Source organism: Maylandia zebra, linkage group LG12, assembly GCF_041146795.1.
Source record: "Maylandia zebra isolate NMK-2024a linkage group LG12, Mzebra_GT3a, whole genome shotgun sequence".
In the NCBI taxonomy this organism is placed as follows: domain Eukaryota; kingdom Metazoa; phylum Chordata; class Actinopteri; order Cichliformes; family Cichlidae; genus Maylandia; species Maylandia zebra.
In genome coordinates, this window is record NC_135178.1 from 4808624 (window position 1) to 4832233 (window position 23610).

The window sequence follows — 23610 nt, forward strand, 5'->3', positions numbered from 1 at the left end:
CCTGAAAGGTCTTGTAAAAGTCAAAGGGCGAAATTCACTTTAAAAAAAACTTTATTGATAACAGAACACTTTTCATTACTTATAAGGCCTGTTTAAATGTTCATTAGGCAAAGATATTGCAAACTCATGGAAATGTAGGGTATTCTATACAGTTTGTTCAATGTTGTCTGACTCTCCAGATATAAATGAAAGGTGGAATTGTGTCTTTAGAGTTGTAAATGCTTGCCTGAGTGTCTTTTATTTAGGTACATTTCTATTTTAAAAATAACGGGTAATTGTGACTATTAAAATTGTTCTTCATTATATTTTCATGTAACTTTGTTATGAAAAAAAAAGTCAAAAGGAACCATTGGCCCCCAGGCGTCTTCACTTTATAAAATTTGGCCCTCTTTGCAAAAAGTTTGGACACCCCTGGCCTACATAATAAGAAGTACACACTTGGAGTTTTTTTTTTGAATTAAAAAAACTGTTCGATCGTGGCTCAAGAGTTGGGAGTTCGCCTTGTAATCGGAAGGTTGCCGGTTCGAGTCCCGGCTTGGACAGTCTCGGTCGTTGTGTCCTTGGGCAAGACACTTCACCCGTTGCCTACTGGTGGTGGTCAGAGGGCCCGGTGGCGCCAGTGTCCGGCAGCCTCGCCTCTGTCAGTGCGCCCCAGGGTGGCTGTGGCTACAATGTAGCTGCCATCACCAGTGTGTGAATGTGTGTGTGAATGGGTGGATGACTGGATATGTAAAGCGCTTTGGGGTCCTTAGGGACTAGTAAAGCGCTATATAAATACAGGCCATTTACCATTTACTAGGGCTGCCACGATTAGTCGACTAGTCACGATTACGTCGACTATCAAAATCGTCGAAGACTAATTTAATAGTCGACGTGTCGTTTGAAGCTTTGTACGGAGCCCCGCAGGGGACATGGGAGAAAAAAAAATTAAGACAGACTTTTGCGAGATCTCGCAAAAGTTGAATTCCAACAATGGCGGCAGCTACTTAGTTGTAATATTACTCTTTCTGGGTCACAAAATACACTTTTAAGATATTTTGAGGCGTGAATGTAGTTGTGTAAACGTCAGATACCTGCTCGGTTTACAAGACATCACATATTTGCAAAAGTGCTCCGACGTTTTTGGAGATCTGACACCCACTAGCTCGAAGCTAACGGGAGGTCGAGACCTACTACAGCCGGGAGGAACACCGCTTTCCCGGCACATCGTGCCTCGACCTCCCGGTCGGCTTCGAGCTGGCGGCCTCCGAAGAATGCGGCTAAAACTTTTGCGAGATCTCGCAAAAGTCTGTCTTAATTTTTTTTTTCTCCCATGTCCCCTGCGGGGCTCCGTAGCTTTGTAAGATCCCAAAAGACACATGAATAAGTAGTAGGATTTGAGAGTGTAATAACGGACTGAAACAGAAGATGGCAGCACTGCATGTACAAGGACGCCAGCTGCAGTGTTGCCAACTTAGCGACTTTGTCGCTATATTTAACGAGTTTTCAGACCCCCTTAGCGACTTTTTTTCTAAAAAGCGACTAGCGACAAATCTGGCGACTTTTTCTGGTATTATTGGAGACTTATTTATGACGACTTTTTGACGTGAAAACGCATATCGCTCTTACTCGCAACAGGCAGCGGTGATACCTTGGGCACCTCACCCATGCCAAAGCGCTCACAGGCGGAGGATAGTCCTCCCCCAGCTGCTATCAGGGCAGGAGACCTGTGATATCATGAGACAACACCTGTGCGTCCAAACGGCAAATGAATCGCGCATGAGCGAAGCCGCTGCTCCCACACTGACTGTAACGCAGTCAGTTCTTTTATCGTTATACTTTTTGTGGATCACAAGGTTTAAAACTACTTATCTCTCACACTAGAGCAAGAGCACTAGCTCGATAGCTAGCTGGGGTTCAAGGCTCGCTAGAGCCGGTGAGAACACCGGACTCCCGGCAAATCGTTTTCAAACCCACCGCCGTCTTTCGCTACTCAGGTTAAACATGATATCTAAGTCACTTAGATAACTTAAAAATGTTATTGTTTGGGTTTTTTCAGTATTTTATTTGTTCCTGAGTAAATCGGTTTGGCTGAGATTAAAGTTATAGTTTTTACACAGCTGAATAAACGTCAAGCAGACAGCTGATCATCAGAAGTGTGAGATGCTTGAGAATTTACTCCGGTGCCCTGTTATATTTTAGATAGCAAGGAGCAGACGGCTGAGTTTATTAAACTTCACCGAAACAATCTGCAAATTTAATTAAAATTTAATAAACTATCATCTTGTCTTTATTTTTTAGTTAGCACATACACTTAAAGCTGTAAGCTAATGATAGTTATATTAGAGCAGATGCATGCTGGTGCAGTAAGCTCTGTGTTGCATGATCTGATTAGTGGACTAATCGCAAAAATAATCGGTGACTAGTCGACTATCAAAATAAACGTTTGTGGCAGCCCTATTCGATACTGTCAGTCATGAAATTCTAATAAAAAAAATGGAAAGTATGGGTTTAGGGGAGTGGTTTTGGGCTGATAAAAAGCTATGTAGTGACTATGCAACAATATGTACAAATAAATGAGTAGGAATCTAAATTGATGGATGTTGCTTGTGACATACCTCAAAGATCAGTATTAGGTCCAAAAGAATTCATGGATTCTTTATTGTCATTCGCATCACATGTTTACATGAGGTGTAACGAAAATTACGTGCACGTGGTCCCGGAGCGAAAGAAACAGAATAACGAAGAAACAGAATAAAAAGAAAACAGAATAACAAGTAATAAGTATTTCAAATAAATCTATGCAATATATCGGGTGTGACTGCTTTTATTTTCTATTTCTGGTACAATACTAGCCTGCAAGCAGGAAAGAAATGATAAGGCAGGGAGTACATGTAACATTATGAGAAAACAGTGCTGAGCATGCTTCTGACTACTAACAACAGGCCAAACCATGGTCTCACACTGCCACCTACTGGTACAAAAATGGAGCATCAGCTACAAATATCCCAGACTAGTTACCAGGTCTATAGTTAAAACTAGTTAATTTAGAGGATTTTCAAAAGAAAATATCACTTACATTTAAAGTAAAATAGCTGAAATATAAGTTAATTCACATAAGTGTGATTAGACGTTAGTGGCTATCACACACACACACGTTCATACTGTTGCTCTTTGATTAGATAACTCTATGGCTGCTGTCAATATACAGGCGAAGCTTACGGGTTATGCAGCCAACTTTGTAAGTTGGAACATTAAGTCTATGAATCACCCTGTTAAGCACAAAAAGGTGCTTACACAACTGAAAAAATCTGCTATGTCTTTTCCACAGGGGACTCACCTTTGTATAGCAGACCGATATAGATTGAAGACTGGTTGGGTTGGCCAAATAGTCCATTCCAACTTTAACTCTAAGACAGAGGGGTGGCCATCCTTATGGGTAAAAACGTCCCATTTCCTGTATCAACCATTTTATCTGATCCTATGGGTCCTTATTATGGGTCCGTATTACTGTGGTTGGCCAACATTATGGACTTTATGGACAACTTTATGAACTGATTTAAGCCAACATTTACGCCCCCAAATGGGATGATGAAACCTTAATTGTCTATTAATTCTCGTGAATTCTGGATATGACAACACACAATCTCATTTTAGCTGGAGGTACAAGCTGTGTGCTCTCTAACCTAGAAAGAAGCTCTAATAAGGATACTCATCCAGGACATGCTCCGACTATATTCCTGTCCACAAAATGTTCTATTGGATAAATTCATTTGTCACTGATAAATGTCCTCTTCCACTTATTGAAACTTGCAATTATCAATCTATTGTTATTTCAGATCATACCCCCCTATTGATGAGATGGGGGTTGGATGCCTCACTGCCCTCCGCCTCTGGCAGTGGCCCTTTCTACTAAGGAGGCAAGAGTTCTGCATGTCCTGGTGACCCTCCACCTGTTTCACAGGTGGGTGCAGCCTGATCTATCTAGTGAAAGTCTAGACAGACCAGACCAGCTCAACCACACAGACACTTCCTACCTGTTTTTAGGACAAAAGCAGAGTATGCAATATGTGGGACAAACAAACACACACACACACACACACACACACACAAATGGCAAATGTGAGATCATGGGAATCTAAGCAGCTTGAACCGAAAGTGACTAAAAATTGTCAAGGCTGAGCAGGACTCAAGCGCAGACTACGAATCACAATAAACATTTTTTTTATTTACATGACACAGAGTGCACTATATACAAGTGGGGAGAAGGGGTCCAGCGAATCCAGAGGTCCATGGAGGGTGGGGGGGGCTCCACAGGCTCACTGCAACTGCCACACTCACGAACAGGGTCTCAAGGCGGGGCACGGAAAATCTATATACAAGGACAAAATGTTAAATTCCAAGCAAAGCACAAAGAGAAATCAAAATATTTCCAAAGCTAGAATTGCACTAACGAATGTTACACAGTAGTCCAGCGACAAAGGGCTCCAAGCAACTGCCTTCAGAAGTGGCTGGTAAACAGGATGATGAACCTCAGGTGAGAAATTGCTTGCAGGTGTGAGGACAGCAACCGGGAGCCCATGATTAGGTCCGCCCAGGCATCGCGTTGTGAGCAGGGAAGCAAGAAAGAAAGTGAGAGAAACAAAAACAAATACATATACATGTAGCGTAACTGGACCATGACAGTAATATTTCAGTTTGATCAACCATCTCAACAAGTTCAGTTACTTTCATTTCAAGCTGCTTACACTACATTGACTTATGTTTTTACAGAATCTCAGAAGAGGAGAGCCACTGAGGGAACGCCTTCCGCCCTCCAACGCCTCCACCGTGACCTCCACTTCTGACAGGAATTGCCCACAGATCAAGCATGGAGTGTGCCTGAATGGACATACAGAACTCCAAGGTTCGGCCCAGTGTTGAGGGTTTTCCCAAAGGAGAGGGCCCGGCGGGCGGTGCCTCACAGCCCTCTGCCTCTGGGAGTGGCCCCTTTCTACTAAGGAGGCAAGAGGTGGCCAGGAGTCTGTCAGCGAGTTCTGCATGTCCTGGTGACCCTCCACCTGTTTCACAGGTGGGTGCAGCCTGATCTATCTAGTGAAAGTCTAGACAGACCAGACCAGCTCAACCACACAGACACTTCCTACCTGATCTTAGAGATGGACCGATCCGATATTACGTATCGGTATCGGTCCGATACTGACCTAAATTACTGGATCGGATATCGGAGAAAAATAAAAAATGTAATCCGATCCATTAAATATCGCGAAAGCACCTCACAAAACTTGCAACACGCTGTAACTCACCTCAGAACGTTAGCACGTCGGAGCAGTGGCTGTGGCATGCGGGACCTGTCGTGGTCTGGATAGCATGTGGAGCTTCGCTAGCAACCTGGCATTTCATCTCCGACAAAGTTATCCCCGAGAGAAGTAAAGCAAGTGTGTAAGTCCATCTCTGAATGTTTGTAAAGCATTCCCACGTTAAGCTTAACAAGCGACTGTCTCTCGCTCTCCGGCTGCTACTTCAATCGTGAAACTGATCAGCTGATCGGCTTTTCTGTCGCGAGTCCGTCTCTCTTGTTTGTTTTTGGTCCACTTTGCACCAGAAAGAGCAAACCAGCGGCTGAACAACAGCAGAACGTTTAAGCTTGATAAGCTGTTGTTAGAATTTATTTAATATTTCTTTCTACACCAGGATCTTTTTCTACGTAGCTGACGGCTGTAACTGTGCAGGGGCGGATCTAGCAAAGTTTAGCCAGGGGGGCCGATAGGGCATGAACAGGGAAAAGGGGGCACAAAGACATAATTTTCTTTCTTATTCTCATTTAAAATGTCTAGCTTTTAATAAATAATTATCTGACACCCAAAGTTTTAATTTGATGTAAAATGAATAGAAGTCAATTACTGTATATAGTGACTATTAAGTCTAATATATATACCCTAGTAAGCTATAGTACTTTTTACTTTGGGAAGGTACCATCTGTGCAGTCTGCAATTTTGTTGAAGAAAGATGTTGAATCTATTTAATATTTCTTGAAAAATAATTGATTTCTGTGCATTTTTTTTCCACACTGCATCAAATTAAGGTTGATTACGTCGATTAAGCATCATGAGGTGGCGCGTGAGGGGTGGTTCCCTATTTTTTATTTATTTATTTTTGTTGTTGCTGGGAGTTGGAACCCTATTAGTTAGGTTGCTTAATATTTACGCTAAGTACTCTTTAAAATACCAGAATAGGGAGGATGGTGTAGGTCTAAGTTTATTAGATTGATCAGTATTGCTGAACTATGAAATATTTTTTTTGTATACAGGTATAACAGAATAGCTTTAGTGTAGTTGTTGTTTTAAACTTGAGTATGAACTTGCAGACTTGCAAAATGCAGCAAGATATTTTAAAAAACAGTTTTGTTGATTAAAAAACACTATATCGGATTCATATCGGTATCGGCAGATATCCAAATTTATGATATCGGTATCGGTATCGGACATAAAAAAGTGGTATCGTGCCATCTCTACCTGATTTGAGGACAAAAGCAGAGTATGCAATATGTGGGACACACACACACACACACACACACACACACACACACACACACACACACACACACACACAGATCAGTTGAAAGGGACAGAAGAAATGGCAAAAGTGAGAATATCTCACACACACACAACAGAGGGGGAAGAGATAGAGAAATTGGCAAATGTGAGATCATGCTAAGCAGCTTGAACTGAAAGTGACTGGAAATGTTTACGTTAGATCAGCCACCCATCCATTCTCTGCTGTGTTTCTTTTCCAGTGTCACAGGGCAGCTCGAGCCTATCCCAGCTATCTTAGGGCGAGAAGCAGGGTGCACCCTCGACAGGTCACCAGTCTGTTACAGGGCTAACACATAGAAGCAGAAAACCATTCGCACCTATCGCCAATTTACACTCTTCGATTACCTATTGCCACTAACTGCAGGTCGTTGGACTGTGGCAGGAAGCAGGAAGCCGGAGTACAAGGAAAGAACCCACGCAAAATCAGGAAGAACATGCAAACTCCACACAGAGCGACGGTAGAGCTGAACTCAAGACCTTCTTCCTGTGCGGTAACGGTGCTAACCACTGTGCCGCCCGCGTGTGAGCAACCGTCTCCCAGAAATTTAAAAAAGTTCAGTTACTTTCTTTCAAGCTGCTTACACTACATTAACTTTTGTTTTTACACAATCTCAGAAGAGGAGAGCCACTGAGGGAACGCCTTCCGCCCTCCAACGCCTCCACCGTGACCTCCACTTCTGACAGGAATTGCCCACAGATCAAGCATGGAGTGTGCCTGAATGGACATACAGAACTCCAAGGTTCGGCCCAGTGTTGAGGGTTTTCCCAAAGGAGAGGGCCCGGCGGGCGGTGCCTCACAGCCCTCTGCCTCTGGGAGTGGCCCCTTTCTACTAAGGAGGCAAGAGGTGGCCAGGAGTCTGTCAGCGAGTTCTGCATGTCCTGGTGACCCTCCACCTGTTTCACAGGTGGGTGCAGCCTGATCTATCTAGTGAAAGTCTAGACAGACCAGACCAGCTCAACCACACAGACACTTCCTACCTGATTTGAGGACAAAAGCAGAGTATGCAATATGTGGGACACACACACACACACACCACACACACACACACACACACACACACACACACACACACACACAGATCAGTTGAAAGGGACAGAAGAAATGGCAAAAGTGAGAATATCTCACACACACACAACAGAGGGGGAAGAGATAGAGAAATTGGCAAATGTGAGATCATGCTAAGCAGCTTGAACTGAAAGTGACTGGAAATGTTTACGTTAGATCAGCCACCCATCCATTCTCTGCTGTGTTTCTTTTCCAGTGTCACAGGGCAGCTCGAGCCTATCCCAGCTATCTTAGGGCGAGAAGCAGGGTGCACCCTCGACAGGTCACCAGTCTGTTACAGGGCTAACACAGATACAGACAACCCTAGACACTTAAGAGCATTTCAGAGTTTCTCCACAAACTAGGATTTTGGAAAGAGGCCGGAGCACGTGGAGTGAACCCCCACAAACACTTTGAGAACATGAGAAATCCATACAGAAAGACCTCAGCCTGATAGTGGAGTTGAACTCAGGACCTTCTTGCTGTGCGGGCAACTATATTAACCACTGTGCCACCGTGTTGCCCTTGTTTGTTCACCCGTCAATGAATTCATTTACTTCATTACTAAGCTTCTTACCTTTACACATGCACCCACACACAGGGGAAAGAGCTAGAGGAAATGGCAAATGTTAGATGATAATCTCTCTCTCACTCACACACACAAGACAAGGGGAGAGAGAAAGAAGAAATGACAAATGTGAGATCATCGCACGCGCACACACACACTCACAAACACACAAGCACACAAACAGACACACACAGGGGATAGAGATAGAGGAAACGGCAAATGTGAGATCAAGCTAAGCAGGTTGAATCAAAAGTGACTGGACATATTTACGTTTGATCAACGGTCTCCAAAATGTGAGTGAAGTTGGCCCCCCCACCTTCTTCAAATCCAACAAAAGTGGTATCAAACGTTTGTGCTACGTTTGTGCTGCAAAAATTTTCGTTTGTGCTGCTATCATTTTAAAGATATTAATAAAAATTTCTAGAGGTCATCAGAGGTCAACCAGCCCCCTCATATTAATGGAATCAAACAAAATTGGTGTCAATCAGTTGTGCTATGTTTGTGCTGGTTTGTGCTCCTAAAATTGTTGTTTGTGCCGCTATCATTTTAAAAATATTAATAAAACAACGTCTTGATGCGTGCTTAATCATCCGGGTAAGTAAATTCCAAAAGGTTGATTCTGTTCATCCGGACACTTTCAGTGGGAGAAACGTTTCGTCACTCATCCAAGTGACTTCTTCAGTCTCAGCTGACTGCAGTTTTCCCCAATCTTATAAACAGTACATTTGACCTTTACATTTTCATTAATGTCTTTGAAAACAGAAGCAGCACAAACGACAACTTTAGCAGCACAAACCAGCACAAACATAGCACAACTGATTGACACCAATTTTGTTTGATTCCATTAATATGAGGGGGCTGGTTGACCTCTGATGACCTCTAGAAATTTTTATTAATATCTTTAAAATGATAGCAGCACAAACGATGATTTATGCTGACACGAGGAAATCAGATCGTCCTATACTGATATGTGTGTGAGCACATGGTTCCTGACAGTTATTTTGTATCCGTAATCATAATGCAACAATCAAAAAGAGAGGTGTTTGGATAAACTGTTATTTATTTTCAGGCTGTTTTTTCAAGATCCAGTGCATTTAACAGTGCATTGAAACATTTGATGCTGTGACGCAAAATTACCTAAACACCAATGAAAGGGTAATCAGAAACTTACAAAGTAGCCAGTAATCCTGGTGATGACTCGTGTGAACTTAAATCTTCTAGAAAAATATATGTGACCCTAGGACTTGTCATAGGATGCCAATTTAGCCTGCAGCCTGAAAATAGAGCATAAAATGTAAATCATGGATGGAAGGTTACATCGGACACCAAAAAGCATGTATTCATGCACCGCAGACGAGCTTTTCTACACTTCACCCAGACAAGCTGTATTTAAAACCACTAATGTCAGAACCAGTCATAACGTACTGCATGTAATGTGCCTAACACAGATCATCTCCTGTCTTTTGCCATGTGTGTGAAAGGGCCACAATGTCTAGCGTTCATGACAGAAAATGGCATCACACCAATCTTATATTTACCAAATTACATTCAAGCTATAATTTTTGAGAAGGTTCATGACATGTAGGTAAAATATTTTCCTCTACAAAACTCTAAATGTCCTTTGGCATCTTTGCTTTTTTTTAAAAAATTAGCATACATCTTTAAATTAAATCAAAAGTAAGAAATATATGAAACTGATGTTAACGAGGCAGCTAGTGACTAGCTGAATAAAAAAAGTGCTGATGAGTCTTTGCGGTCACATGAGGCTCAGCTGAAGGAGATGGTGAGGAAAAGGTAACGGAAGGAGAGATGATGCAGAAAGGCACAGAGTAGGTTTCCTCCATTGTGTCTTCACTCCTGCAGTTTGAACTGGAAAGAACTGGTGCTCCATTTGGTTGTGTCACAGTCAAGCATGGTGCGCTCTGTGAAGATCACATTCCCTTCTGCATCTATCAGGATAATTGTATTGGTTCTGAATGGATAACAATACAGAGAAGAAAACAATTGTAAATTTAATATCTAATAAGTATGACAGTGGTTATGAAAAGTCACTTTTCAGACACTGTTTGCCGCTGCCCTGCTAAATGATGTTTTGATAGCTTTGGAAAGGACTAACCCTCTGACCTTTTGGCTACAAGAGAGTGTCTGTACCCAATAATCCAGTGTTTCATTGCTGTGGAGGATTGATTACACTGGGGATTTTTTGTGTGTGCCAAGAGTTCACTGTTCTGTGATATTGCTGTCTAGCACAGTAGTGTAGGTGGAGTTTGGGTGCCCCCTCGAATCCAAGAAATATATTATTATTTGAGGTCTGTCAATTCAAAGCTGCTTTTTACCTGTCCATTTGGAGACAGTAAAAACTAATATTCTTAAAATTCTATTCCTAAAATTAAAATCACAATTCAATTTCAAGTTAATAATATACAATCTTTTGATTTGACTAAAGCAGAACAATATTTAAAGAAATTCAAAAGGCCTTCTGGGTTTTGTTTGTTTGTTTGTTTGTTTTTTTGCTGTATTATGCTTTTAAAAACATCAAAATCCACAGTCAGATTACAACAAAAACAAACAAGAAGCACTCTGAGAGTGCAAATTGTATTCAATTCAATTCAATTTTATTTATATAGCGCCAAATCACAACAAAAGTCGCCTCAAGGTGCTTCATAGATATAGAGAAAACCCCAACAATCATATGACCCCCTATGAGCAAGCACTTTGGCGACAGTGGGAAGGAAAAACTCCCTTTTAACAGGAAGAAACCTCTGACAGAACCAGGCTCAGGGAGGGGCGGGGCCATCTGCTGCGACCGGTTGGGCTGAGAGAAGGAAGACAGGATAAAAGATTGTATTTTATCTCTATTAATATTCATTGCAGATGCAGATATGGAAAGCTGGAGTCTGTGTCGGGATCGCCAAGTAGCTGTTCCTGGTTCTTGGTTCTCCGGCTGTTGTACCTGTGTAGTTGGTGCACTGTCCCACAACATCACTCATGCTCAAGATTTACACAGGGCCAGATACCTACATTCAAGCTACCTTCTCGTAACAGCACAGTGATACAGAATTTTAGGATTTGTTTTAATAATGCACAAAAGTATTACAACTTAACTCTTAAAAATGTTAATCAAGAAACTGGGTTTTATGACGTGCAGCATGTCATAGCACGTAAAGCACGTGCAGTGCTTTAATTTGCTTCTCTTGCTATCTATGCATTTTTTCTGATACCTTCACAGGTGTTGAATAAACAAATGTTTGACCCTCACACAGAGCAGCTGTGCACGTCAAATAATGAGAAGTGCCACAACTTTCAATGTGTTAATGCATCAACTTCACTTGCAGCACAGGTGGTGGACTTTAAAGAAGGGTAACAAGATTGAATACACGGTTGTGCAACAATGCTGATGAAGTGAAGAAGCTTCTCGGATGAGAGGTGAAACGTCTTCAAGCAACTTAAAGAAGTCCAGACGCTTTTCTTTACAAGCTCCTTTGACTACGATGACCTGAATGACTGAGAACCTTCACAGACAACAATGCTGATTCTGTAGTTTATTGTATGACACCGTTATGTTTCCTTTACATGAACTGTGGGCAGTAGTAGCACTGATGTTGGTCGCTATGGTATTTGTAACTGTGGGTGTTCCTGTAGGGCTACGCGTGAGAATTCACAAATGTGCTGTTGCAACTTCCTCAAAAGCTGCAGTTGCTGCAGCCTCTGAGAAATGCTCACAGATTGATAGGTATGTTATGGAGCCTCGCAAGGCACATTGAAGAAAAAAAATTTGAACATGTATTTTGCGAGATGAAGATAGTGCTCAGTGGAAGGGGAAACACTCGTGGCTAGGTGTACTTTGATCTGGTGGTCTTTGTTGCATTCATTAACAACCAGCTGCAGTACTCTGTACAGCTTTACAGATACTGATGGAAGCATGATAAATGCAAAGAAAAAAACTCTCAAGATCTTGCAAAACATTTGTGGGATCTTGCAAAAGTAAGTTTTGACAGAATTTGTTCTGTTTAGTGTGGTGCACAATAGCAATTTTCTAAGATCACACTTTAGCAATAAATTGACTTTGTGAAGTCCTTTATCATTCTTTTTTTTTTCCATATATTTTTATTGAAATTTTTTATAGTACAATACAAACAAATGTTGAACACCCTCACATTCACACATCCATCCATACATCAAACCTGCCTACATCACATTCAAATGTAGAAATGAGCATAGTTCTCACAGCAATACAAAAATACAATGGGTTAGGATAGACAAGATTCTCCCCTCCTGTCCTTCTTCTTTTCCTTTTTGTTCATAAATGTCCTTCACCTCCACTCCCTAAAATAGTCATATATGGCTTCCACATATTCACAAAGTCCCATTGTTTGCCCTTGGCAATATATGTCAGTCTTTCCAGGCCTAGAGAGATTGCAATTTCCTTCTTCCAGAGTCCCATGGAGGGAGCATCCATACTCTTCCAACATAGCGCAATGGCTCTTCTGGCTTGAAGTAGTCCGTAGTCCAGTAATTTAGTTTTTTTCCCCGATTGCTTAAATTCCCTTGGATATATTCCAAGTACACAGAGTTTTCCTATTAAAGGGATTTTTACCTTAAACACTTCAGACAGATATTTGATAACATCTTTCCAAAAGTCCTGGATTTTAGGACACTCCCATAGACAATGAAGAAGAGTTCCTTTTTCAACTAGACATTTAGTACAGATGTCCGGAATATCATTGGACATATGATGAAGCTTGACAGGTGTTATATAGGTTCTCATGAGCCATTTATATTGCAGTAGTTTAAAGCGTGTGTTTATTGTTTGTTTTTGTGCTTTTAAGCAAGCCTGGTTCCAGTCATTTTCATCTATGTCCTCTTGGATCTCCCTTCTCCAAGCATCCAGTTTATCTGCTGCTGAGTCTTTGGAGGAAAGCATCAGTAAATTATAATATATAGAGAGAAAGCCTTTCCCTTTTGTATTCTTAACACATACCTCCTCTATTTTTGTCAATGGTGGAAGTTCAGCAATCCTTTGCAGTTTTGATGACAAATAGTTTTTCAATTGTAAATATTTAAAAAAATGCTTTGGGGGTATTAAATATTTTTTACACAACTGATCAAATGTGAGCAGTATGCCATCTGCATATAGGTCTTTAATTTTTTGAATGCCTTTATTTTTCCATATTTTAAATCCCCCATCACTTTTACCAGGCGTGAACTTTTCATTTCCCCAAATAGGGGTAAATTGCGAAAGCGATGGAGGATCGCCCACATATTTATGAGCTGCATGCCAAATTATAATTGTATTTTTCAAGAAAGGGTTCCTTGTAGTTTTTTTTAATATCTTAGTGTCTGAAGAATATAGAAAAGTGTGTAAGGGAAGATCTGGAACAGATTTTTGCTCGATGTCAACCCAGGCTGGAGGTGTTGTTGGGCAGAAATAATGGGTGGCTGATGTTAGTTGGGCAGCCATATAATACCATCTGAGGTTGGGGACTTGGAGACGACCTCTTTCATAGGGCAAGTAAAGTAGTTGTAAGCGGAGCCTTGCCTTCTTATTATTCCAAATAAATTGGTTAAATAGTTTGTTTAAACTGTCAAAAAATGAAGTTGGTAGGGGCAACGGAAGTGTCTGGAAGTAATATAAAAATTTGGGTAAAATTGTCATTTTTAGGATATTTATCCGGCCTATCATAGATACAGGCAGGTTTGTCTAACGGTTTAGCATTTCCGTGACCTCTCCTACAAGGGGATCGTAATTTATTGAGGTTATGTCCTTAAGGCTTGGAGTGATCCTAATGCCTAAATATTTAAAGCCTGTTGTAGTTGTCTTAAATGGGGTGGCCACCACAGGGCTTCTTCTTTCTTCCTCATTAAGAAACATTAATTCTGATTTAGAATTGTTAATTTTGTATCCTGAAAATTCCCCAAATGTTTTTATTAATGTTACTAAATTAGGGATACTATCTTTCAGATTAGTCAAAAAAAATATAATATCATCTGCAAATAAAGAAATTAGATGGTCTCTTCCTCCAATTCTTGTCCCTGATATTCCTGCATTTGCTCTCACAGCTATGGCCAGAGGTTCTATTGCTAACACAAAGAGAATTGGTGACAGAGGGCAGCCCTGCCTGGTTGATCGCTGTAAATTAAAGGGTTTTGATACGTTATTATTAGTTAAAACTTGTGCTGTTGGATGTGTATACAATAATCGGATCCATTTCAGGAATGTTTCACCTAGTCCATATCTGGGGAGCACTTGTAAGAGATAATTCCATTCTATTCTATCGAAGGCTTTGCACGCATCTAGTGATAGCAGCGCAGTGTCCTCCCTATTGTTTTTCTCATAAAGTACATTGAGGACACGTCTTATATTATGATAGCCTTGTCTCGTTTTAACAAAACCTTGTTGATCGTCTGTTATCAAATTAGGCACACATTTATCTAGTCTTCTAGAGAGTGCTTTACACAAAATCTTCGTATCACATCCCATAAGACTAATTCCCCTATAAGAGTAGCATTCAGTCGGAGGCTTATTTGGCTTCAATAAAAGGGTTATTGTAGCTAATCTCAGTGAGTCTGGGAGTATTCCGGACTTATATGACTCCTCATACATGTTAAGAAGTGGCAGTATTAATTTATTTTTAAATGTTTTATAGAATTCCATTGGAAGTCCATCAGGACCAGGCGTTTTACCGCTATTCAGGTCGTCTATGGCTTCTGACAGGTCTTTTATTGTTAAATGACTATCAAGGGCTGTTTTATCCTCTTCTGAGAGGGTTTGAAATTTTAACTGATCAAGAAATGCATCTTGTGTTTCTCTGTTTCCCGTATATTCAGATTGGTATAAAGATTGATAAAACTCTCTGAAATTTTCATTTATTTTTAAAGGGTCTGTTGTTATAATACCCGATTTGGACTTTATGTGGGTGATGGCCTTTTCTGCTTGCATCTTTTTTATCCTCCAGGCCAATAATTTTCCTGCCTTCTCTCCTTGGTCATAAAATAATTGTTTGGTCCACATTAAACTTTTTGCCACTTTCTCTGCTGTTAATTTATCATACCTGGCTCTTAGAATAGTCAGATTGTTTAGTTTAGTGGGATCATTGCTCTGGTAAAATTCTGTTTCATTAGATTTAATTTGCCTTTCTAATGATTTTAATTCTTGGTTATATTGCTTACTCTTGTTGCTACTGTAGCTTATAATTTCCCCTCTTATGTAAGCTTTAAATGCTTCCCACCTAATACTAGCTGTGGTTTCATCTTTATTTATTTGAAAATATTGATCAATGCAAGTTTCTATAAATTTGACAAATGATGGGTCCTTTAACAAAAATGTTTGCATCCTCCATCGCTTTACACCTTGATCAACTTCGCCCAATCTAACTGATAGACATACTGCTGCGTGATCACTAATCACAATACTGTTATACCAACAGTTCTCAACACAAGGTAATAACTCTGTAGAGATAAGAAAGTAGTCTATCCGCGAATGACTTTGATACGAACTAGAATAACATGAAAATTCCCTGTTATTTGGATTCCTTGTTCTCCAGACCTCATTTAATCTCAAATCTTTCATATAGTTAAAAAGTATTTTTTTAGTCTGGGTATGAGTAGTGTCAGTTTGAGACGACCTATCCAGGTTAGGGTCCAGGGCGCAATTGAAGTCCCCTCCTATGATATAAAGGCCCTCCAAGGTTGATATTGTGAGAAATAGATTTTCATAGAAGGATGGGTTATCCTCGTTGGGGCCATAGATATTTATCAGGTTTATTTCTAACATGGAGATACGGCCCTGCACAATTACATATCTCCCGTTTGGATCTGTAATCACCCTCGTAGTTTGAAATGGGATTGACTTATGTATAAGAGTAATGACTCCTCTGGCATGTCTAGTAAAAGAAGAGAAATATACCTGACCCTGCCATCTTTTGGTTAATAAATGTATCTCTGATGCAGTAAGATGAGATTCCTGTAGGAAAATAATCCTAGAGTTAAAATGTTTTAGTCGGTTTAATACTTGTTTCAGTTTAGCTAACTTCCGTATCCCCCTAACGTTCCAGGTCGTAATGTTAACCTTCAAAATGTTCTCTTTAGTTGTCCTCTCCATAAAATATTGTCAGACTGTTCACTCAAATAAACAAAGTAAGGGAAAATTGAAGAAGCAGGTTTGCACATACATTCACACACTCACACATACCAGATAAAGAACTTGTAAACAATTTCTGATTGAACATTTGCATTTCCTTGTTGGAAATGTCTCCCCCCTCCCTTGAACAAATTATTTGGAGGGCGTTAATCCACATCACTGAGGAGTAACTAGTCAACGCGACCTCTCCAAAACCCCATAAATCAGACAGTGTACACTAACCATATAATGATACTGATTCTTCCCCCACAATAAAGTAAAGTTTACCCTTGGTAGGACAAAACAAAACAAAAAAAAAAAAGACTTAGGTGAGGTTCAGCTGTTAATCTACAACCCAAAAACGATTGCAATCAAACTTAGAACGAATATGCGCTTAAAAACGCCCAGTTATGGTAACATAAGTCCCACATAAATTCGAGCTCAAAATTTTATCTGTCTCTTATCAGTGACTCAATTACTGGTCGGTTATGTTGAAGCAGAGGCAGTCTTATGGAGTGTCTTAATGGTTAACCTGTTGTTTAACCAACTCACTGGTGATGAGCATCCTCTGCTGTTTCCTTCGGCAAATTCTTGTAGAATTTTTCGGCTTCTTGAGGTGTTGAGAAGAGGTGGATCTTCCCACCGTACAGGATTCTGAGTCTGCATGGGTTGTGCTGGAATCCACGGAAGGCATTGATATCAATAAACAGTTTGACAACCGGGTGAAATCCCCGTCGGATCCGAACCGTCTCCGCAGACAGATCCTGTGCAAATGTGATCTTGGCCCCATCATGTGTAATTTGTTGTTTTCTTGCTTCCCGATATACCAGTTCCTTCTCTTGGAATTTTAAGAAACGAATAAGCACCGCTCTGCTCTGGTTTGGTTTCCCAGAGGCAAGCGTGCGATGCACTCGCTCCAGTGTGAATGACTTGTCGGGCGCTAGCCCCAGCCACTTAGGTAGCATGATGTTAATAAAGTCGAAGAGTGATTGTTGCCCCTCTGCTCCCTCTTTTATGCCGAAGATGCGCAGGTTCTTTCGTCGTCCGCGGTTTTCCAAATCATCTGTTTTGGCTTCAAGAAGTGCGATTCGTTTGATAGCCGAGTTCAGTGACGTTTCTGTTTTCTCAAGTGTGCTTTCAACTTCGGCAATGCGGGCTTCGGCCTCTTCGATATGAGCCCCCTGGTTCAATATGTCTTGCTTTACCTCCGAGACTTTACCCTCCAGTGCAGTCACTGCGCTCGCCATCCCAGTCAGTCTTATATCGATGCTGTCCAACTTGGCTCCAAAATCCGACCGGAGTGATTTGAGTTCATCCAAAACCTCGGCTATGCTAGCCATGTTAGCATCTGTGTCGGACGTTGATGGTATAGCGCCTGTCTTGCGTCGTCGGGTAAAGATGTCACACTGTTTCACAGATGAAGCTTTTGACATGTCAGTGCCGTATATTCCAGACCACACTAACAGCATATGCAAGGGTTTTTTATAGAAAGTTTGTACACTGTCCTGAGAGCGACCTCGCTAAGCTGCCATCTTAATGCTTGGCCACGTGACCCCCCGTCCTTTATCATTCTTATTGTCATGGGCATATCCTATTATCTTTTTTCTATACATTAGATTTTATTTGTTGTCCCGTATACCAATTTGTCATTCTTTGTGAAATGCAGATGCATAAAACAGTTCTATGCAAAACATGCATGCTACTTTCATGCTGCACATTCTACAACAAACACTTATTTTGTGTGCATTTGTCTCTTTCAAACAGGTGCCGGTCCTCACCTCTGCAGTGCTGCCGTCTCCTGTAGCGCTGCATGGTTCTAAGCTAAGTTTCCTTTCCTTTTTCTGTTCTCTTAGATTTGTCCTCAGGTTTGAAGTGTCTGTGTTGTGCAGCTGGTCTGGTCTGTCTCTAGACAGTTCAGGCTGCACCCACTAGTTAAATGGTGGAGGCTCACAGCGACATACTCAACACACAAGTTTCTGAACTCTGCATGAGGGTTTCTCCGACGAAGTGAGGGCCGTGAGGCACAGCTCCCCGTCCCCCAGTGACCCTGCTAGGTCCACCTTCTTAGGGAAACCCTCTGCAGAGGAGCTGACAGAGCCAGGAACTTGTGAGTTGTGTGTGTCCACTCAGGCATCATTCATGCTTGTTCTGTAGGCAGTTCCTGTCAGAAGGAGGAGGCGCAGCAGGAGCATCGGGGGGCGGAAGACGGTGCCTCAGTGCCTCTCTCCTTCTGACATTGTTAAAGAAAACACAACAAATTTATAATTATTTATAACATAAACGAGGGAGCGCTGTTTACAGATACTGAGAAGTATAAAATCTGAATCCTTTCTCTCGTTTGCTCTGAGGCGCGGGGGGGAAATATCGACAAGTCGATCAACATCATCTACAGATACATTCGACATCTCGAAAAATGTAAATTGCCACTTGATTCGTCCATTTGGTTGAAAAACCCGACCGTGAACAAGGAGCGAATATCACACCGGAAACTAAGCGCTATGCGCCGGAAGTAGCATATGCTAAGGCGCACACAGGTCTAAGTTATAGGTCTAAGTTCCCCATAATGCACTGGGTGTTTCTTCTTCACTCAACATGTGTTAGTAGACCTCTCTGCATTCAGCCCGTCTGCCCCTCATCTATCGATGGATGTTTGTTAGAGGCTTTGGTTCCCACTGTCGCTCACAGACGGTCACCTAATGTTTCCCTGTGTAACTGCAGGGTCTTTGCCTTATAACATAGAAGTAGCTTGAGGTAACTGTTGTTATGATTTGATGCTGTGTGTGTGTAATAAAGCTCCCTTACTGACAGTGGGTCACCACAGCTTGTAGCTCCATGTATTTGATGTGGCACGTTTGCCCTCGCTGACACAACCCTAAAGGGATTTGTGTGTATGAATAAAGTTTATTGTTCATACAGTTCATTGCCGTATGTCTATGAAAGGCTGAATGAGGGTTGTAGCTCCCTCAGCAGCTGTGGAGCGATGGCTCGTGGTCACCTGATTCAGCCCTGGAGATGTGGTTGGTTAGACACGCTGCTTTAGTTGGACACTACAAACCACACTCACCTGTTTACACAAACACATACACACCTTTTGTGTTACAACCACCTTGTTACACTCAAACACCAGATGATGCATCTGAGCCAACTAAGGATTCACTGAGACTGAAGCTCGAGATCATAAGAATTTGAGGCTCAGCTGATACAGTATCATAGGACAATCCAACCATTGTATGTCAAGAGACTATAGGCAGTAAAAGCTCCATCTGGAGGAGGAACGACGTGGTTCAGAGCGTTGCCTCCTGCAGCTGGTGACATGTTCAGATTTCAGCTCTGTCGGTTAGAAAGTCTGTTTTTGTTTTTCATCTGTGTGTTGCTCTTTCATCCTTTTGTTCTTCCTCTTTCTTGCATCAAGCTGGCTGACTTCACCACTGATGAGGTAACCATGAGCAGTAAGCCTCGTGTCGCTCACAGTTACATTTAACATAGTGCGATAAACACACTCAGTCATTATAAGGTACATCCTCTAAAGGTTCACATAACAGACAAACAGGATAATAAAAATAATCTGGTTCTCTGCAGCGTCCTCAGATGAACAACACACAACATTATTAGACGTCTCAGTATTTGTTACACTGAACACAAATATAAACACAACACTTTTGTTTCCATGAGCTGAACCGGATCCTGACTGGTTTTGCGACATGTGTCATTGTGCTACACATGTACGGCATATTTCAGAGTGGCCTTTTATTGTGGGCAGTCTCAGACACACCTGTGCAATATTCATGCTGTCTAATCAGCACCTTGACATGCCACACCTCACAGGTGTGGCATGTTAGACTACTTTTAATTAACTGCTTCAGCCCACTTACAATGAAAATGTAACAAAAAATCTTGTTCCTGACCTGTGCAGTATGTTAACACTATTGGAAGTAAAAATAACTCTAATTTTGAAAACACAACTTTCTTTCTTTCTTTTTTTTTTAATAAAGCTCTGACTTGTATTATGAGTCTGTGGTCTGGGAGAGAGTCTGTAACTCTGTCTGCAAAATACAGGATATAATGACCAATGTTGGGCAATTAATTATATAGTTACTTCTTCAAAAAAGTAACCGAGTTATGCAAACAAAGTTTTTTGCAGCTGTTTACCTAAAAATGTAGCCAAGGCGTTTTTTAATTAAACATTTCAAACTATTTACAGAACAATCAGCTGTTCTGCATCAAATCTGATGCCACACAAATTATTTGTGCCACTCCAAAAAATAATTTGTGTCCACTATGAGATGAAGGAGAACAACAGCCTGATACCTGCAGGACAACAGCAGATGTATCACTGCTGTAACACCTGTAACATTCAGCAGTCGCCTCATTGTTCTGACACACACAACAAAACTGCTGACTACACTACACACTCACTACATAAGATTTGCGCTAAACGTCGCAAATCTCTCACATCTCCAAGCACCGCCGTCACTCCTAAAACTTCCTCCCGTTTCTAACCCTTGCCATATAATTTTTGATTGGTCCACATGGTACATTTTTCCACCAATAGGAAAGGGTGGTGGGGTGTTGTTTTTGCTCACAGGCTTTCGAGCGTTTTCCTTATAAAACGGCGTTTTCACCGTTTCTTCCCGCAGTAAATATAAACAACGACAGTATTCAGGAAGAAAACCAAACATTGCAGATATTTTTATCATAACTCTGGTTGTACGCGGCCGATCAACACAATTTAAAAACTGGTATAAAGTCCACACTTTTCCCGTCAGTTGTTCCGTCGGTCCTGCTCACATCTCCAATGGTTGTACACGTTGTCATTAACGTGGCTTCACTCCACATCAGCCGCTTTGCTAAAACACCGGTGTCGGCGCATAAGGACGCGTCAGAGCCTGACAGCGACGTTGATTAGCTGCGTATATACGAATGTGAATCGCGTGATTGGCTGGACTACGGGATAAGGTGGCCTCGTTCTAATCCTATACGGGAGCAGCCAGTCACTGACTAACACTGCAAAACAGGATTGTTAAAGTTTTCATTTTAATTTCAATTCAGGTGAATTTTTTTTTTTTTTTTTTTTTTTTGTGCGCGCAACGCAGATTTTCTGTGCAGAGACCGTGCCAGCAGTGCGCAATTGTGTACGCGCGCAGCTTAGAGGGAACATTGCTTGCGAGTGTCGGGTCTTTTGTGTTTGTAGAAAATGTTTCATATCTCTGAGTTCAGCTCATGGAAAACAGGAGCAAAAGCAAAAGTGTTGCGTTTATATTTTTGTTCAGTGTAAATGATAAAACATCAGGTTTGACCCAGAATACAGTTTGGTCCACATGGTGGCGCTGTGAAAAGTGCGCGCTGTACTGGTGGCACCAGTGTCCCCAGCCCACAGACCAGTGCTGCCACTAATCGAGTTTCATTAGCAGCATCTAAATGCTGTTTAAAGGTGGACTTCATCTGTCACACAGGAGCAGTTTGGCTTCGCTTTGCTTAAATAATGACCTGGTGTATTTCTGTATACACACCTGCTAAGGATCAGGTGACTTTTATAATAAAAGGTTAATACGTGAAACCTTAAAAATAAAAAGAGCTGTTTTTAGCAGTATTTAGGCTGCAGTCTGTGTATTATGTCCATGATATTCTACATTACAGTAAAAACAGTAATTATATAAAGAACAGATGGATCAGGATCCTGTCTGTGTCTTTACTATGATCTCAGCTGATAATGAGGCTTGAAAGAGACATGTTTGAACTTTTGCATTGATCAGACAAATAAGCCTGCATGTTTGCATGAGCTTTACCTTTAACTGTAAAACATGAAGCCTTTATTATTAAAAAAACAAAACCCTTTTGGTGTCATACAGGTAAGAAAGCAGCGAAGCGTTTTTCTCTCTAACAGACCTTTCATCTGTTTTCTCTGCCGTTGCTCTGATGGGACCTGCAGGGTGTTTTTGGTGACGTGGAGGTTTGCACAGTTGCTGCCTGTGGTGTGTGTAGAAATGTTCATGTTCTAGTCCCACTGTGAAGCACATAGACGTGTCCTGACTTCCTGTCTGTCCCACACTCTGTTGTCTCTGTTTGTTGCTGCCAACAGTACAAGTCATCTTTGCAGATTTTACTGAATTAACAAAAACATTTTTACTGAAAGACTTATTCAGTAAACACGTTTGTTACACTGAGACTGAAAAAGAGATCCCTGTTTACGCTCATAGAAAACGAGCCTCTGTTTTACTTTATTGAAATCATTTCTAATCACAGACAGGATCAGCAGCGTGCAGCTGCAGTGAGGTGTTAGTAGAGGAGCTGTGTTTGTGAGCTGTAGTCTGGATCAGGTCTCTGTGGGAGACTCGGGTTACAGTACTTCTGAATATCACACAGCACATTTCTTCAGAATCGGTTGCTGTTTGCTAACATTTGACCTTTGCCCTTTTAGGCTGCCCTTCTGGCGCCCGTCGATGAGGACTTGGGATCTGACAAGAAGCAAACTGGGGGAAGCAGCAGAGTACCAGACTTCCCTCCTCCAGCAGGCCGGGAGATCTTGTTGCGCACCTGTGTGCCGCGACCAGCAGCGTACTCCAAGGCGCTGCCTCAGCGGCTCTTCTGTGTCCTGATGAGGGAGGAGTTTAGGTTGGCCGGAGCCTTTTCCACAGACATGTCCTTCTTTTAAGTCCTGTGAACAATTCACACCTGGGATAAAGATAAGTGAAGGACACAGGATGGAGACTTTCACATAAAACAATAAAGCTGAATTGAACTAAAGTGAATAATTTGAAAATGACTCAGTGTTTTATCAGCGACACGTTACCGCAGCCTTTTAAGATCACTGAACCTGTTACTTCAAAAAACAACATGTAATGTTGAAGGGGACAAAGAGTTAGTTCATGTTTGACACTGATGTTAATCAAAACTTCCAAGATCCAGGTTGAATAAAACAGCATTAGGTGTGTGATTTCACTCTGCTCCACACACCTGCGTGCTCCAATCAGAGACACCAGAGGAACAGGTGATGAATGTGATGGGGAAGCATACGCAGGTGTGACATACAGAGCCGTGGGAATTACAGGACATTATTACTGTTGATATATTCTCAGCGATCAGCTGTTAGTGAAGAGCATGAAAACCTTACTGCACGTCGGTCAGCTCAACTTAGCTCGCTGGATAATTTACTTGTCAGCTTGAAAACATTTAACTTTAACAAAATGTTCACCAACACGGGTCAGTGTAGGTCACTGAGTCATCCTGCACACTAGCCCTGCCCCGCCCACCTGTGTTTATACACCTCTGCAGCCCCTCCTCCTTCAGCCGGGACATTTGTTCTAGC

General features: G+C 41.5%; 2 long non-coding RNA genes across 2 annotated transcripts; one reads left to right on the forward strand and one right to left on the reverse strand.

Annotated features, from left to right (window-relative positions):
- Positions 1–9227: 9227 nt before the first annotated feature.
- On the reverse strand, positions 9228–18207 carry LOC143421427 (uncharacterized). The gene is made up of 2 exons (XR_013101061.1): positions 18083–18207; positions 9228–10157 (listed from the first exon to the last, which is right to left on the reverse strand). It is a non-coding gene; the product is annotated as an uncharacterized LOC143421427 (long non-coding RNA).
- A 301-nt stretch (positions 18208–18508) lies between these two features.
- LOC143421426 (uncharacterized) lies at positions 18509–23048 on the forward strand. The gene is made up of 2 exons (XR_013101060.1): positions 18509–19740; positions 22234–23048. It is a non-coding gene; the product is annotated as an uncharacterized LOC143421426 (long non-coding RNA).
- Positions 23049–23610: the final 562 nt, after the last annotated feature.